The 15,727-nt window shown below is 38.6% G+C and overlaps 1 non-coding gene across 1 annotated transcript; it reads right to left on the bottom strand.

Annotated features, from left to right (window-relative positions):
- Nucleotides 1-753: 753 nt before the first annotated feature.
- LOC148019582 (small nucleolar RNA R44/J54/Z268 family) lies at nucleotides 754-852 on the bottom strand. The gene has a single exon (XR_015695014.1). It is a non-coding gene; the product is annotated as a small nucleolar RNA R44/J54/Z268 family (small nucleolar RNA).
- Between the last annotated feature and the right edge of the window lie 14,875 nt (nucleotides 853-15,727).

Below are 15,727 nucleotides of genomic sequence, written 5' to 3'. Positions count from 1 at the left end.
GCAATTGTTCAGGCAAATACCGAAATCTGCATTTTTAATGTAATCCTCAATTGACATTTCTGCCTAGCCAAAATTTCGATAATATATAGATATGTAGATCAGTAAAAACCATTCATTGAAAGAATCACACTGCATATTAAAAATCAACAGTGACCATTGTCACATCCATACACTTTACAGAAACCCGCTACAGCAGAGTGTCAACTGCAGCGCAAAACACGTAAACGAGATGCAGATATCCGCATCTCGTCCACAGGAGGTGGTGTTCCACCCAAACTCCTATTTGAGTAATCCTACCACTACCCATCCAAGTGAAGATACGCTGCTTAGGGCCCATAGCACTGGTTCAGTTGGAGAATCATGGTTTTCCTTGTCCACCGCCCAAATAAGATTAGAACACAGGCTGCTGGGCATTCCCAAGGCCCAGTTAAAAGCAAGAAAATTCACTGGCTGTTGAAGGCTTGGCTGTCCTGCTGAGCGTGCAAGCAAGTAGCTGTCCAGGGCCCATAATAGCTCGAGAAGAGAGGCAGCAAAGGCTGCTAATAAAATATATTCCAAACCTAGGAGACTGTTAGCTACTACGTAAGCAGCATTCCATGCATATAATATCGCCAGCCTGCCTCAAAGCAATACTCTTTGTCATGGAACAGCATCCTGCACTCTTGTTAGTTATGGAATTGAGTTCTCTCTCTCTCTCTCTCTCTCTCTCTCTCTCTCTCTCTCTCTCTCTCTCTCTCTCTCTCTCTCAAAAAAGGTGCATCAGAGAGATTCCCATTTTGTAGAAATCATCACAATCCCTCTCTGAGGGGCTCGGATGTCCCATATCTACATGTTTTTCAAATCATCTGCACCTTAATCCAACCAGCCAGCTTAACGTTCTCCTAGCAGACCGCTCGCATAGGGATCACAATATACAACCTACAATCAGTGTACACAGAGAGGGCGCTCAGACTGTACAGTGTGTCGACAGAGATGCCACACGAGCACCTTCGGCAACTTAGTACGACATTTAACAACATCATAGCCTCCTCTTTCCACCTCTCAGGAGAAATCTGCCAAGCAGATGAACACACCTGAGGCGAGCGAATGGCAATGTGCGGCGTCTGTACTATGTAGATTAGGGTTTGAGTTTCTATTTATAATGTTTGCAATCTAGGGTTTTCTCAACGGACGCATAGGTTTTAAAAAATTTAGCACGGGAAATTTTTTACTAGATTTTACGCGAATACATAGTGAATGTGCTGGCAAGGTGAAGACAATGAAACTCAAACGAGTTGAGGTACAACACTAATGGCAAATTTTTACTAGATTATTTACATCTACTTAAGATAGTGCTCTCTCTTTTGTGCTTCGTCTTTAGAAAGTGGAAGAACATAGGCTCATGAAGGAGTGGCAAAAGAATTTTACAAGCACCAAGCTTGTATTGTCAAGAAAGAGCCTAAGGAGGGGGAACGAACATCAAAACAAGGGCATGTCCTTTCTCACATACTTGTAGAAGAAGGTCCCTGTACACACAATGCTTTTGCCAAATCTACAAGGACCATAAGAACAATCAGGGCAAGCATCAAGATTTGCATGTGAGATAGAACATAGCAATGAGTCTGAACGAGACAATATCTCCATCTCTCTGTGGTGCATATGGCCTAGGTGATAATGCCATAACAATGTATGTGGTATCCGGATAACTGCAACCATAGAATCTTCCACATGAGAGAGATGCACTGGGTAATGAGAACCAACTCTAGAACCTTTGGCCAAAACCGAGCAACCACAACAGATCTTCCATGACATATCTTGAAGAGAAACAGAGTAACCTGCATCATGCAACTAACGGATAGACATTAAGCTCTTACTAAGCATAGGGAACATGTAATACATCATGGAGCACAAGAGAATTCCATCAAGCAAAGCTAGGTGTATGTCCATGTACCAACAATAGCATAAGTGTGCTCAAGGCCCAAATCAATACATTTGTCAACCTCCCTGTAAGAAGAGAACCATGCTCTATAAGGGGTAACATGACAAGATGCCATAGAATCCAAAAGCCAATCAAAGGCATAGGCTTGATCACTGAGCAAGTAAGCTGTAGGGAAACAAGATAACAAGAGTACATGCTCTACTGCATCATCATGGGTAACCACATGTGCCTCACCACTAGTAAGAGTGGTAACACCTATTGCATCTGCTGTATCTCTGACTCTCTACTCATGTTGAGTCCATCTCTGTCTCTGTTGCTCTCTTATCCGTCTAAAGTATTTTTTTTTAACATGCCCAAGCTTTCCACAATGGAAGCATATAACATCTGTAACTGAAGAACCTGAAGAAGACAATAAGGAATCCAAGTCATCATGAATAGGGCTATCCATAGCATCCACGGAACTCAAGAAGCTGAGGACTATCCCAACAGAGGAAACCTGCTCATAAAGACAATCATCTATAAGTACATCAGTGATAGAAGCATGTTGCAAAGGCTCATGAAACCTCAACGGACGGGAGGACATAAAGGCATCAACCAAGGATGTGAAAGCTCCCACTAAAGAAGAGTCGTAGCCAACTGCATGACATAACCAACCATAATACGATAAAGCATAAGACATCTGTGCATACAATATTCAACCATGAAATATGCCCATAACCATAATGGCAAACATGACTCTACAGTACATCAGACCACATAGTAGCATCCAAGTCAATGCAAGACCAGTAAGTGGCATAAGATCATGCAATGGTCAAGCTCTAGGAGAAGCCCAAATACCTGTACAACATCATCCATACAAGTGTGCTGCTCTCTCCCACATCTTCCTATTCTCCTTGTCCACTGCCATTGCATCCCCAGGGGATGCAATGGCAGTGGAGAAGGAGAAGAGGAAGATGTGGGAGAGAAGAGCACGCACAATGTAGGTGCTGTCAAGAGTGATATTGACAGCCTTATTGCACTTTCATATTATATATGAATAAAGAATGGGCGGTCTATGTACATGGGTAGGCCTAGTGGCCTTTTACCCCAACAATTGGGTAGGCCCAGTGGCCTTTTACCCCAACACATTTTATACATCGTCAATGTGACTAGGTATTTTCCTGAGATTCTCATGTGATCTCACTTTGTACACTAACATTGGAAGGGAAACTTCTTCTCAATACTATTTTTCACAAAGCTTTCATAGACTAGCATTGGTCATTTGTTCTATGTTACTACAATAAGCTTTATATAATGGTGAAAGTCCTCTTTTCTAATGCCCCCAACTTCTACATGTATTAATAAACAGTTGACCAAGGGGTTTGACCTAATGAGGTCAATTAAGCAAGGTTGCCACCTAAACCCTCTTTTGTTTATCCTTGTCATGGACCTTTGATAGCTAAAATGGATAAGAAGATAGATCTCATATGGTTATTAGATGGTTATCTATGCCTCAAGGGGAAATCGTTTTATGAGCAAATGTTTTTCTGGACGACAAATTCAATATTCTTCATGCTCATCAAAGTTCAGTCAATGAGCATTTACATGCATATGGTCAATTTTCAAATTCAAGGATAAGCAACAAGAAGATTGAACTCCTTATCATGGACTAGGGCAACACACCTAAATGGCTCATAATGATTGAGTTTCACGATATCGTCAAAGAAGCTACTTTGAGATGCCTTAGGTGCCCTTTAGGGCTAGCCTTAACCTTGAGATAAAGGTTTGAACTATTAGAATAAAAAGTTGAGCTCAAGTTGCAAAATCGAGTCAAATACCCACCACCTTAGCTAGAGAGATGGTGAAAGATGTTTACTCTAGTATTGTATATGGGCTTCATCTTTCCTTTTAGTAAAGCATGTCAAATCAAGATTGTGAAGCTCTTTTCAAGCACCTATTATGCCCATTTAATGATTATGTATCTTAGTAAACAACAAATTGGCATTAGCTCACTACCCCTAAGAAAGAATGCAAGTTTTGGGCTAGAAACACTCCAATATAAAAATAACAATCTATGTTCCTAAAGTATATAAAGGTGAGATTGAATACGTCAACTGTTGGGCACCTAAAGTCAATCTCTTTTAAAAATGAAAAGGGGATCTTAATAAAGGGATGATTTCCTACTTGTATAGGTGATTTCTTTACATGGGACTATATTCATTCATGATTTCCCTTGGAATAACCAAATATCCATAGTCTCAAAGTACTTGAGTCTATCTCTCAAGGAGAACTCCATCTCAATCCCATAAGGATCAACCTAAAATAGAGCTTAAATTGATACTATGATCTCCTATCAGCATTATCTAACATCAACTTTGAGGCAAATCCTTTGCTATCATCCCTCAAACTGAAGTGACCCATTTTCAAATTTCATTCAAAGAGAGTGAAAAGTGAGGGGGAGTAATACACATTGACCCCTCTATACATAAGATATAATATCGACTTCAACCCCCTAAAATGGCACACGTTGGGATCTAGGATTACATATTAGGATAGTCCTTCCTAACTTGTCCTAATCTAATGTTTTGATTTTTATGTAGAAGCTCTTGGCTAGCTAAGATCACCTTGCCATAGGAAAGATTTGTAGAGGGATCTAACCACCCGCTTTCCTTACAAAGTATTTTTAGTTTTCTAATTATCCTAACATAGTTCAGTTTAACATATAAATCCAACTTCATTAATTAACTTATTAAATAATATTCTTTTATGTAAGTTAAGCACAGATAAGAACACAAGGAAAAACACTTCTATTTGAAACATAAAATGTATATTTCAATTTATTATCTTTATTCTTATAGTAATAATTGTTCCTATCCATGTCAAGACTCGATCCAAAGTCCAAAATAAATGTTGAGATGGCAATCTCAACACGTGCGGACATTGATGATGGACCGCCTAGCTAGATGGGTCTGCATGTCTACACTTAGCACGTTGGTGGTCATTATGATACTCACATGGCCACTAACTTATCACTTATTATATTTAGTTTGTTACACCTATCTATAGTTGGCAAAGATATAGCACTTGTTGATTAGTGTAGTCTGTTATGCACTGTTTGACTTAGTAGGCCACTTTCCTTTATGTTGTATCTTATCTATACTTTGTGTACATTGTATAGTGTGTGGAAGAAGAAGAAAAAATTAGCAAGAAAATGTTTTTGGCCTTCATATCTCTTCTTGTGTTCTTGAGTGAGCTTCCTCTTGTGCATACAAAGTATGTTTGGCGTAGCAGCTCAAGCAAGTCTCCCCATCACACGATTCTTGACATGGTATTAGAGTCGCGTCACTAAGATAGGCTGATTTTGAAGATTTAAGTGAAGGATAAGAAGCAAGGTTCGAGCAAGCAAGCAACGGGTAAGAAGCATTGTTAGATGTGTGATTGCATTGGAAGAAGCCAAAGGTTGGAATTTGCAGCAAATGGATATTAAGAATGCCTTCTTGCATGGTGAATTGCAAGAAGAATTGTATATGGAGCAGCCAACAGGTCATGAGGATTTAGAGCATCCCACATATGTGTGCAGGTTAAAGAAGGCACTCTATGTACTGAAGCAAGCACCTAGAGCATGGTCTGACAAGATTGGAGAGTATCTTATCAATATTGGATATTGTATTTCTGATGCTAGTCACTCACTTTATGTGAGAAAGGGAGATGTAGGTTTGGTCATCATAGTCATTTATGTGGATAACTTGATTATTACAGGTGATAGTGACAATGGGATTGCTAAAGTTAAGGACTTCTTGAAGAAGAAGTTTGAGATGAAGGATTTGGGTGAGCTAAGATACTTTCTTGGTATTGAGGTGATTAGATGTGATGATGGTATATGGCTATCCCAAAGGCAGTATGGCTTGGATATGTTATCCAAGTATGGTATGACAGCATGTAAGCCTCTTTCAGTATCATTGGAGCAAAATGTGAAGTTGGGTGCCGACATTGGGGATGAGATAGAAGACCCTACTTTGTTTAGGAGGATAGTAGGGAGTTTGATTTACATGACTATCACAAGGCTAGACTTGAGCTATGTTGTTGGCCTTGTCAGTCAGTTTATGAAGATGTCTAGAGAGGCTCATTTAGATGCAATTAGACATATATTGAGATATGTGAAGTCCACTTTACATTATGGACTTTTTTATGAGGCAGGTAAGGGTGTACAAGTCTTTGGATAGACAGATGCAGATTGGGTTGGTAGCATGTCAGACAGAAGATCTACTAGTGGATTCATGTTTTCCCTTAGTAGTGTAGCAGTTACATGGAGCAGCAAAAAGCAACCTACAGTTGCTTTATCAAGTATGTAGGCTGAGTATAGAGGTGCTGCTATGGCATCATGTGAGGTGGTATGGCTGCAAAAGTTATAAGGTGATTTGGATGTGCAAGGAGATGGTCTAGTTGTCATTCATTGTGACAACATGAGCAGCATACAATTAGCTAGGAATCTAGTGTTCCGTGCTAGGACAAAACACATTGAGGTGCACTACCACTTTGTGAGAGAGAAGGTACTTGCAAAAGAGATTGACTTGGTATATGTCAGCACATAGAATCAAATAGCTAACATTTTCACAAAGGCATTGGGTGTAGAGAAGCTTATAAAGTTCCGAAGCTTCCTTGGAGTTGCAGAGATAGAGTTGAGCTTGAGGGAGAGTGTTGAGATGGCAAGCTCAACATGTGCAGACATTGATGATGGACCGCTTCGCTAGTGGGTCCACACATCTATACTTAGCACGTTAATGGTCATTATAATACTCATATGGCCACCAACTTATCACTTATTATATTTAGTTTGTTACACCTATCTACAGCTAGCAAAGATATTGCGCTAGTCGATTAGTGTAGTTTGTTATGCACAGTTTGACTTAGTAGGCCACTTTCCTTTATGTTGTATCTTATTATACTTTGTGTACATTGTATAGTGTGTGGAAGAAGAAGAAGAAATCAACAAGAAAATGCTTTTGGTCTCCATCTCTCTTCTTGTGTTCTTGAGTGAGCTTCCTCTTGTTCATACAATGTATGTTTGGCGCAGCAGCTCAAGTAAGTCTCCCCACCACACGATTCTTGACAATAAACCCAGCAAGTCCACCCTTAGCTAGCATTGGGGCATTCACTAGGAGATCTAATTGGGCTTGTAGAGGGTAAGCTAGTCCTAGAACACCCAAGGAATCATGGTTAGAGCCCCTTGGATCCTTAGCATCTCCTAGCTAAATAATAAGTCACTACATAGAGATGTCTTGTGTTCAATGTTGGTCTTAGCATCCGAAGTAGTAATCCAGCTCCCTTGGTGAAGAGCTAGTGCAACTAACCTTGGGGGAGGTCTAATGCACACATCCAAGAATTAACCTATTTTGGATAAATGATTTCTTAGAATCCACAAGTAAACAAACATGATAAGTACACTTGTTCATAAGTGTTCATCTAAGCCTTGAGCTCACAAGCATAGATTTTGCTTGATTTAACTCATGATTTTGAATCTTGGGTATTACCCTTTGTTGATGAGACGAATTTCATTGTTCTATCTTATCCCCAATCTAACCAATTAGATGATGCTTGTATTTCAAGCATCAAAGGGCTTCCCTTTTAAAAGATGAAAGATGTAAGTATAATTAAATTATCTTTTTGTTTCAATTTCATCAAGGTACCTTGGTAGATGACAACTCTCTAGCAAAAAGTTTGATGCTTTTCTAAGCCTCCCTAGTTTTAGAGATCAATCTCTTTTTATTAGTTGATTTTTCAACAAGATAACTAGGATAATATCTAACAATCTTTTTATCATGTAAAAGTTTTATTTTAAATGTAAAATTTAACTTTAATTTATGAAAAACTTTTTTAATCAATCATTTCACCATTACAATATAAACACATGATTGATTAAGAAGTACTAAGCATAGACTAGGTATTATCACGAGAGGGGTTACTTCTATATATTGAAATTTCATCCTAAGAATCTATATTTTTCATCCATCTACTTAACTCTTAGGTATCCACAAGGATCTTGGGGTATCAAGCAATCACAATTTATATTATTAACATTATTGATCTAATATTTCTAATATTTTTTATCAAGATTACTTTGCGAAATACAAAGGAAACACTTGGACTTGAGTTGCTGTGATAAGAACATCGCTTATATGTGCTACTTTCCATCCATCTTCAATGTTCCTTTGTTTTGGGGCTACCTTGCTAGCACTTTCCTCATTTTGCTTCTTCTTTGGACTTTGTTGGGCTTGCACTTCCATGAGTCGAGGATTGACGAGTTAGAAAAATAAGCTGAAAGAAAGTGTAGAGTTTGATTGAATAGAAAGAAGTTATGACTTATAAGAGGTAAGCTTTGTTAGAAAAATGAAGATGAATTATGATAGATTTGAAGGGTATTTGAAGTGTTTTTGGATAAATTGCAGATAGAGAATAAGAGATGCAACAAAGGTAAAGGTGATAATAATAGAAATGAAGAGGGATTGGTATAGAACATTGGGATGGACTTGGGAGTGGGCAAATGGAGCAAGGAGAGTGATTTATGGGCAAGGTTTTGTGCAAGGAGAAGGACAAGATGAAGCGATTTTATACTTGAATCTTGTATCACGACCCTCTTCTCCTTTAGTTTCTCACTCTCTCTTTCTTATTCTCCCTCTCTATCTTCCTTCTCGCTCACTCTCCCTCTATATCTGTCTCTCACACTCTTGTCCTCTAACTTCCCTCTCTCTCTTTTCCTCTACCCCTCTATCTTCACACACACACACACACACACACACACACACACACACACACACACACACACACACACACACACACACACACACACACACACACACACACACACACACACACACACACACACACACACACACACTCACTCACTCACTCACTCACTCACTCACACTCACACACACACACACTCTCTCTCTCTCTCTCTCTCTCTCTCTCTCTCTCTCTCTCTCTAGGAGCACTTTTATAATTCATGAATAGTTATTAAGTCTTAAGAGGCTAAGGCTTTTGTAGCCTTTGCAAGATACATTACTTTCTCCTTCCCTCAGCATGCTTTATAGTGTTGTGTCCTAGCTTTTTTTATTTTGGCCACCAATAGATTGATTTGTAGTAATGAGGTCAATCTTTGTGTGAAGATGATCATGATTGCTTTGTGGATGGTAATGTTGATGTTGCAGCATTGGTGATGATGAGGATGGTAATGATGCTGACATGACCAATGAGTGCAAAATGATAGCCAAAAGCTTCCAAATCTTTTAAATAAACTTTTGTTTAGTGCTTCCTCTCCCCCTTAGAGAGATTGAGATATCCTCATCTTGAGAGAAATTGGGGGTGTTGTTTATGCAAAGCTTCCTCTTCAATCTAAGTGGCATCCTCTTCATGATAGTCGAAGCTTCCATTAGATTGGGTATCCCCTTAAAGTTCTACTTTTATAAACTCTTTCCTTTACATGAAGTGTTTTTTCACATTGGAGCTTAAGGATTCGGCTCAACATTACAATTTGTGGATATCTAGTACATGATTAGGATTGGGTATATAAGTTTGAGGGTATTATAAGGTCCATAATATCTTGGGCTTAGTTTTTTGAATTCATCTAATGATAGTGAGCTCTTTTTTGGGTAGGGTGGATGCAGAGAAATACCATGTCCCCTTATTTGAAGATCGACTCTTGTCTTTTAAGATCAATGTAGTCTTTTGGAAATCCTTTGTTGCTTGAATATCCTATCTTATGGCTTTAACTTGTTCATCCATCTCCTCTAGAATCTTCTTTCATTAGTGTTGGATTAGAGAAGTTGAGTGGGTTGAGATAGTCTTGCCCATACAAGACTTGGAATGGAGTCATATTGATACTTTGATGATAAGAGGCATTGTAAAAAAATTCCACTAAGGGTAGATATTGCATCCACCATTTAGGTTCTCTACAATATTATGCCCTTAGGATGTCTTCTCTGTGACTTGATTGACTCACTCTGTTTGGCATTGATTTGTGGGTGATATGTTGTATTAAAGCATAACTAGTACCAATAGCTTCAAACAAGGTCTTCTACAATTGAGAAGCAAAAAGGAAACTTGATCACTAACAATCCTTTTTGGTAACCCATGAAACTTAAAAATTTCCCTAACAAATAGCCTTGCAATGTCTGAAGCCTTATAATTTGTCTTGATGGGAATGAGATGAGCAACATTTATCAACATATCCATAATCGCCATGATAGAGTTATATCCTCCCTAGATTGAAGGCAAACCTACCAAGAAATCTATGATAATGAATTCCCACTTCATCCGAGGAATATCAAGAGGTTGAACTTTGCTTGTTATTTTAACACATTGTAGGGATTGGATACTTGCTCTTAATTGTGACTTGGTTTAGCTTGTGGTAGTCAATGCAAAGACGGAGGGTTTTAGATCATTCTGAGTCTTTTGACATTTTAGATAGAGATCATAGTGAGGATCACTAGAGCAAGATGAGGAAAAACAACTTCAAGAGGAGGATGTCAATTACAAAGGTAGAAATGGCCATGGCCACAATTTGGTCTTCATAGAGATGTGCCCATTGTGATTTGATGCTGACTTGAGAGAAAAAAATTTCCTTGCCATGTCTTCTAATTCAAACAGTCTTTTGAATCTAGACAATGACTACATGCCTCTTTCTTTTGGAGCCTTCTAACATCAAGCTAGCAATCAAAACCCTTGCAAATGTGTTTTGTGCTCTCCATCATCACATGAGCCTAGGAATGGTTCTAACATCAAGCTAGCAATCAAAACCCTTGCAAATGTGTTTTGTGCTCTCCATCATCACATGAGCTTAGGAATGGTGCTATACTACCTCATGTGGAAGAAATGCATCCACAATATGTTAGTGTGTGTGCGGGGAGAGAGAGAGAGAGAGAGAGAGAGAGAGAGAGAGAGAGAGAGAGAGAGAGAGAGAGAGAGAGAGAGAGAGAGAGAGAGAGAGAGAGATTCACCTTCTTGCTCCTCGGTGAAGAGGTTCGAGCAGTATTGTGGGAGGGTGCACCATCGGCAAGCAACTCACCTACCTTGCATGTGCTAGAGCGGCTAAAGTTGTAGCTTTCTTGCTTGCACAATGGGGGATATACACACACAGGTGGAGGCTGAAAACAGTTTTCCTCTTCTTAGTTGTGTAAGCCAAAAAGAACTCTAGTATATAGAAATAGAAGAACCCTATATATGGGTCTCAAACCAAACTCAACTAACTAAGGTGGCATACTAACTGAGCCACAAACTAGAGTAGATAAGGATAGCTATCATCTAGCTATTATTTGTGGGCGGTGTACCAACCGCATCTACAGCTAACAACTCGGTGACATAAATGCACAACGGTCACCCTGGCATATCACGAGTGGAGCTCGATATCTCAACACTCCCCCTCGAGCTCAATCCCAATTCCTGCACACCAAGCAGGTCTCTGAACTTGCGTAGCTTCTCTGCGCCCAATGCCTTTGTGAATATGTCAGCTACCTGATCCTCTGTGCTGACATAAACTAGATCAATAAGACGTAGTAAAACCCTCTCCCGCACATAGTGATAATGCACCTCAATGTGCTTTGTTCTAGCATGATAGACTGGGTTATTTGCCAATGTATACTGCTCATGTTGTCACAATAAATGACAACTGGCCCATCTGTAGGCTGATGCATATCATAAAGTAGCTTATGCAACCAAGCTACCTCACATGCAGCCATTGCTGCACCCCTGTACTCAGCCTCTGTGCTCGACAAGGCAACTGTAGGGTGTTTCTTGCTGCTCCAAGTGACTGCAACACTCCCAAAAGAGAACACATATCCACTGGTAGATCATCTATCAGAAATACTACCAGCCCAATCAGCATCAGTGTATCCATGCAACTGTATCTGAACCCCAGTCTCATAAAATAGTCCATACTGCAATGTGGACTTCACATACCTGAGTATGCGTCTAGCTGCATCCAAATGCGGTTTCCTTGGAGCCTGCATAAACTGACTTACCAATCCAACAGCATAGCTCAAATCTGGCCTGGTAATAGTCATATAAATCAAACTTCCTACTATGCGTCTGTACATAGTAGGGTCTTTGAGAAGCTCACCTGCATGTGCGCTCAGCTTTACATTCTGCTCCAAAGGAACTGAAATAGGCTTACAGCCTGTCATCCCATATTTGGACAGCATGTCCAATCCATACTGCCTCTGCAAGAGCCGTATCCCACTTGGTGATCTAATCACCTCAATGCCCAAGAAATAACGTAGCTCTCCCAAATCCTTCATCTCAAACTTCTGCTTCAGTAGCATTTTCACATGAAGGATATCTTCATCACTATCACCTGTCATAATCAAATCATCAACATAAATGACAAGTAGCATAATACATTTCTCTGTTTTTCTCACATAAAGTGAGAAATCTGCCTTGAAAATCTGAAAGCCAATAGTGACAAGATACTGTCCTATCTTGTCAGACCATGCTCTAGGTGCTTGCTTCAAGCCATACAAGGCTTTCTTCAACCTGCAAACAAACTCAGGATGAACAACATGCACATAACTTGGTGGCTGCTCCATATATACCTCTTCTTGCAAATCACCATGCAAGAAGGCATTCTTTACATCCATCTGATGTAAAGACCATTCCTTTGATGCAGCCATAGCAATGACTGCTCTTACAGTTGCCATCCTTGCAACCGGATTGAATGTTTCTTCATAATCAATGCCATATGTTTGTGCATACCCCTTGACTACTAATCTTGCCTTGTATCTGTTCACAGAACCATCTGCATTGTGCTTCACCTTATAAACCCACTTACAACCAATAGCATTCTTATCTTTAGGCAAAGGTACCAATTCCCATGTAGCATTTGCTTCCAAGGCATCCATTTCTTCATCCATGGCTTTCTCCCATTTTTCTTTTCCCATGGCTTGCTCAAAAGAAGTGGGTTTTTACCGCAATCTCATAATTCAAGACTGCTGATTGAGCCAAGCCTGACGATCCCCACCATGTTAGTCGTGAGTGCTAGACATCTTGACTGCGATGTAATGGAATGATAATTTAATAACGATTCTATATTGTATATTGGGAACACTCCACTATATATATTTCAGGTCTTTTTTTTTAAATTTTCGTACCTATCTCTTTGAGTTCGGCTCTAACTTATCTATCTTTGAGGTTGGCTCTAAACTATGCTCACACACATACATTTTTATAACAGTTAATAGATCTTCCACTATGCTTTAAAAGGCACAACTCCTTTTGAAGCCTTTATTGGTCAAACACTAGTAGTGACTTGTTTGAAAGTTTTTGGAAGCATTACTTATGCTCATAGAAAGAAATTAGACTCTAAATCTCTAAAACATATTCTCATGAGTAATAGTAACATCACCAAAGCATTTCACTTTTATGATCCTAGAAAAAGAAGTATTTCTACATCTAGAAATATCATTGTGGATGAATATGTAGTTTAGAAATATCTTGCAAAAGATACAATCCAAACAAAACAAGCATCTCATTTCTCTTTCTCTACATCTCTATCTCTCTCACTCTCTCTCTAAAATTATAATCAAGCAAAACAAGCATCCCCCTTCACACTCCTTTCCATTTCTCTTTCTTTCAACACTTCCTACCCTATATACATTGCAAAGATTGAAGAGAACCAACACAAGAAAAAATATAAAAACACTCTCTTCCATTTCTCTCTTTGAACACTTCCTAACCTACATTGGAAATTAAAGCAACACAAAGATTGAAGAAAAACCAACACTTTCTAACCTACATTACAAAGAATAAAAACCAACACAAGAAAAATTTGAAACACTCGCTTCCATTTCTCTCTCTTTCAACACTTCCTAACCTACATTGCAAAGCAACACAAAGATCGAAGAGAAACCAACACTTTCTAACCTACATTGCAAAGCAAAACAAAGATGGTAAAGAAACCAAAACAGGGCATACCATTGTGCTCTCTTCTTCTTCCACGACCTCTTCGTGCGGGCGACACTCCTCTCCTCGCTGCGGCTGGCGGCTTGCTTCCTTGCTCACCTCCCTCTCTTGCTCACCTCCCTTTCTCTTTCTCTCCGCCTTCGCCTTGCTTCTACAGTTTACGCGCGCATTTGAAAGAAACATTCAGGTTTCCGTGAAATGTTACCAGAGTAAGTCGTCGCTATTAGCATCGCTATTTACGTCGCTATTTGTGTCGCTAAATAGTGACGCTAATAGCGATGTTTTTAGCGACGCTAATACGGACGCATTTTTTGACTTAAAATATTTCGAGGATTAGCGATGTAAATAGTGACACCGAAAAAAAAAACGTCGCTACTTAGCGTCACTATATGTGTGTATCCTTGTAGTGTCTATTGAAATCAGGTAGGTGTAATACAGGAGCATAGGTTAATGCATGTTTCAATAAATCAAAAGATTTTTGTTGATTATCAGTCCAGTTATACACAATACCTTTCTTTAAAAGTTTTGTCAAAGGCAATGCAAGTAATGAAAAATTTCACACAAACTTTCTGTAAAAACTAGCAAGACCTAAAAAAGAACGTAACTCATGCACATTTTTGGGTATATACCAATTTAAAATTGCTTCTACCTTTTTAGGGTCAACCTTAATACCTTCTGATGAAACAATGTGACCTAGATATTCAATTTGTGTTTGAAAGAATTCACTCTTTTCCGGATTAGCATACAATTGATTATCTTTCAACAACTTGAAAACTAAAGACAGATGTTCATAATGCTCATTCTCATTTTTACTGAATACCAAGATATCATCAAAGAATACTATAACACAATGCTGATATTTCAAAAATATGCGATTCATCATTCGACTAAATGTAGCAGGTGCATTAGTCAATCCAAAAGGCATCACTAGAAATTCATAATGTCCAAATTGTATTCTAAATGCAGTTTTGAATATATCGCATTTATCCAATCTCACATGATGATAACCAGATTTAAGATCTATCTTATTAAATATGGCAAAACCTTGTAGTTTATCCATAAGATTATCTACCCTAGGAATCGGATATCTATTCTTAACAGTAATTTTATTCAAGGCACAATAATCAATGCACATGCGATAAGTATTATTATTATTCTTTACTAATAAAACAGGTGCACCAAATGGAGAACTACTAGGTCTAATTAATCCTCTGGTTAACAATTCCTCTACTTGATTTTGAATTTCTTTCTGTTCAATTTGGTTATGCCTATAGGGTGCTTTACATGGTGGTTGTGAACCAAGAATTAAATCTATTTTGTGATCTTCAAGACGTGAAAATGGTAGTCCAGGTGGTAAATCATCAGCAAAATAATCTTTAAATTGAGCAAGAAATTGTTTATGCCTAGGATGCATACGTTTTTCTTTAGCTTGAAGTTCATTCACCCAAATTAAATAAGATTTGCTACTTTTACGTAATGCACGTTTAGCTTGAGTATGAGTAAGCAGTGGAAAATTATTAGAGGCGTGTATACCATGCAATGTAATTTGTTTTTCTTGAAAATAAATTTTAATTAAATGTGTGGAATAATCTATGTCAGGATTATACTGATGATGCCAAGGCATACCTAGGATAATATCATTAGACTGCAAAGGTACACCTAGAAATTTCATTCTTTCAGTGTATTCACCAATTTCAATTTCTAAGTCATGCACCTCTTGTGTTCCATTATATCTTGTGCCTAAGAATGCTGCTTTAATGCGATAATGTGTAGAAACAGTTTGTAAATTCAAAATTTTCACTAACTTTGCAGAAATAAAATCATGTGTGCTACCATCATCATGCAAAATAATCTTTTCTTTACCATGCACAAAACATT

Source organism: Lygodium microphyllum, chromosome 19, assembly GCF_053477565.2.
Source record: "Lygodium microphyllum isolate KBCC chromosome 19, Lygodium_microphyllum_v1.1.10, whole genome shotgun sequence".
In the NCBI taxonomy this organism is placed as follows: domain Eukaryota; kingdom Viridiplantae; phylum Streptophyta; class Polypodiopsida; order Schizaeales; family Lygodiaceae; genus Lygodium; species Lygodium microphyllum.
Note: the sequence above shows the minus strand (reverse complement) of the source record. Positions and strands in the feature narration are given on the sequence as shown.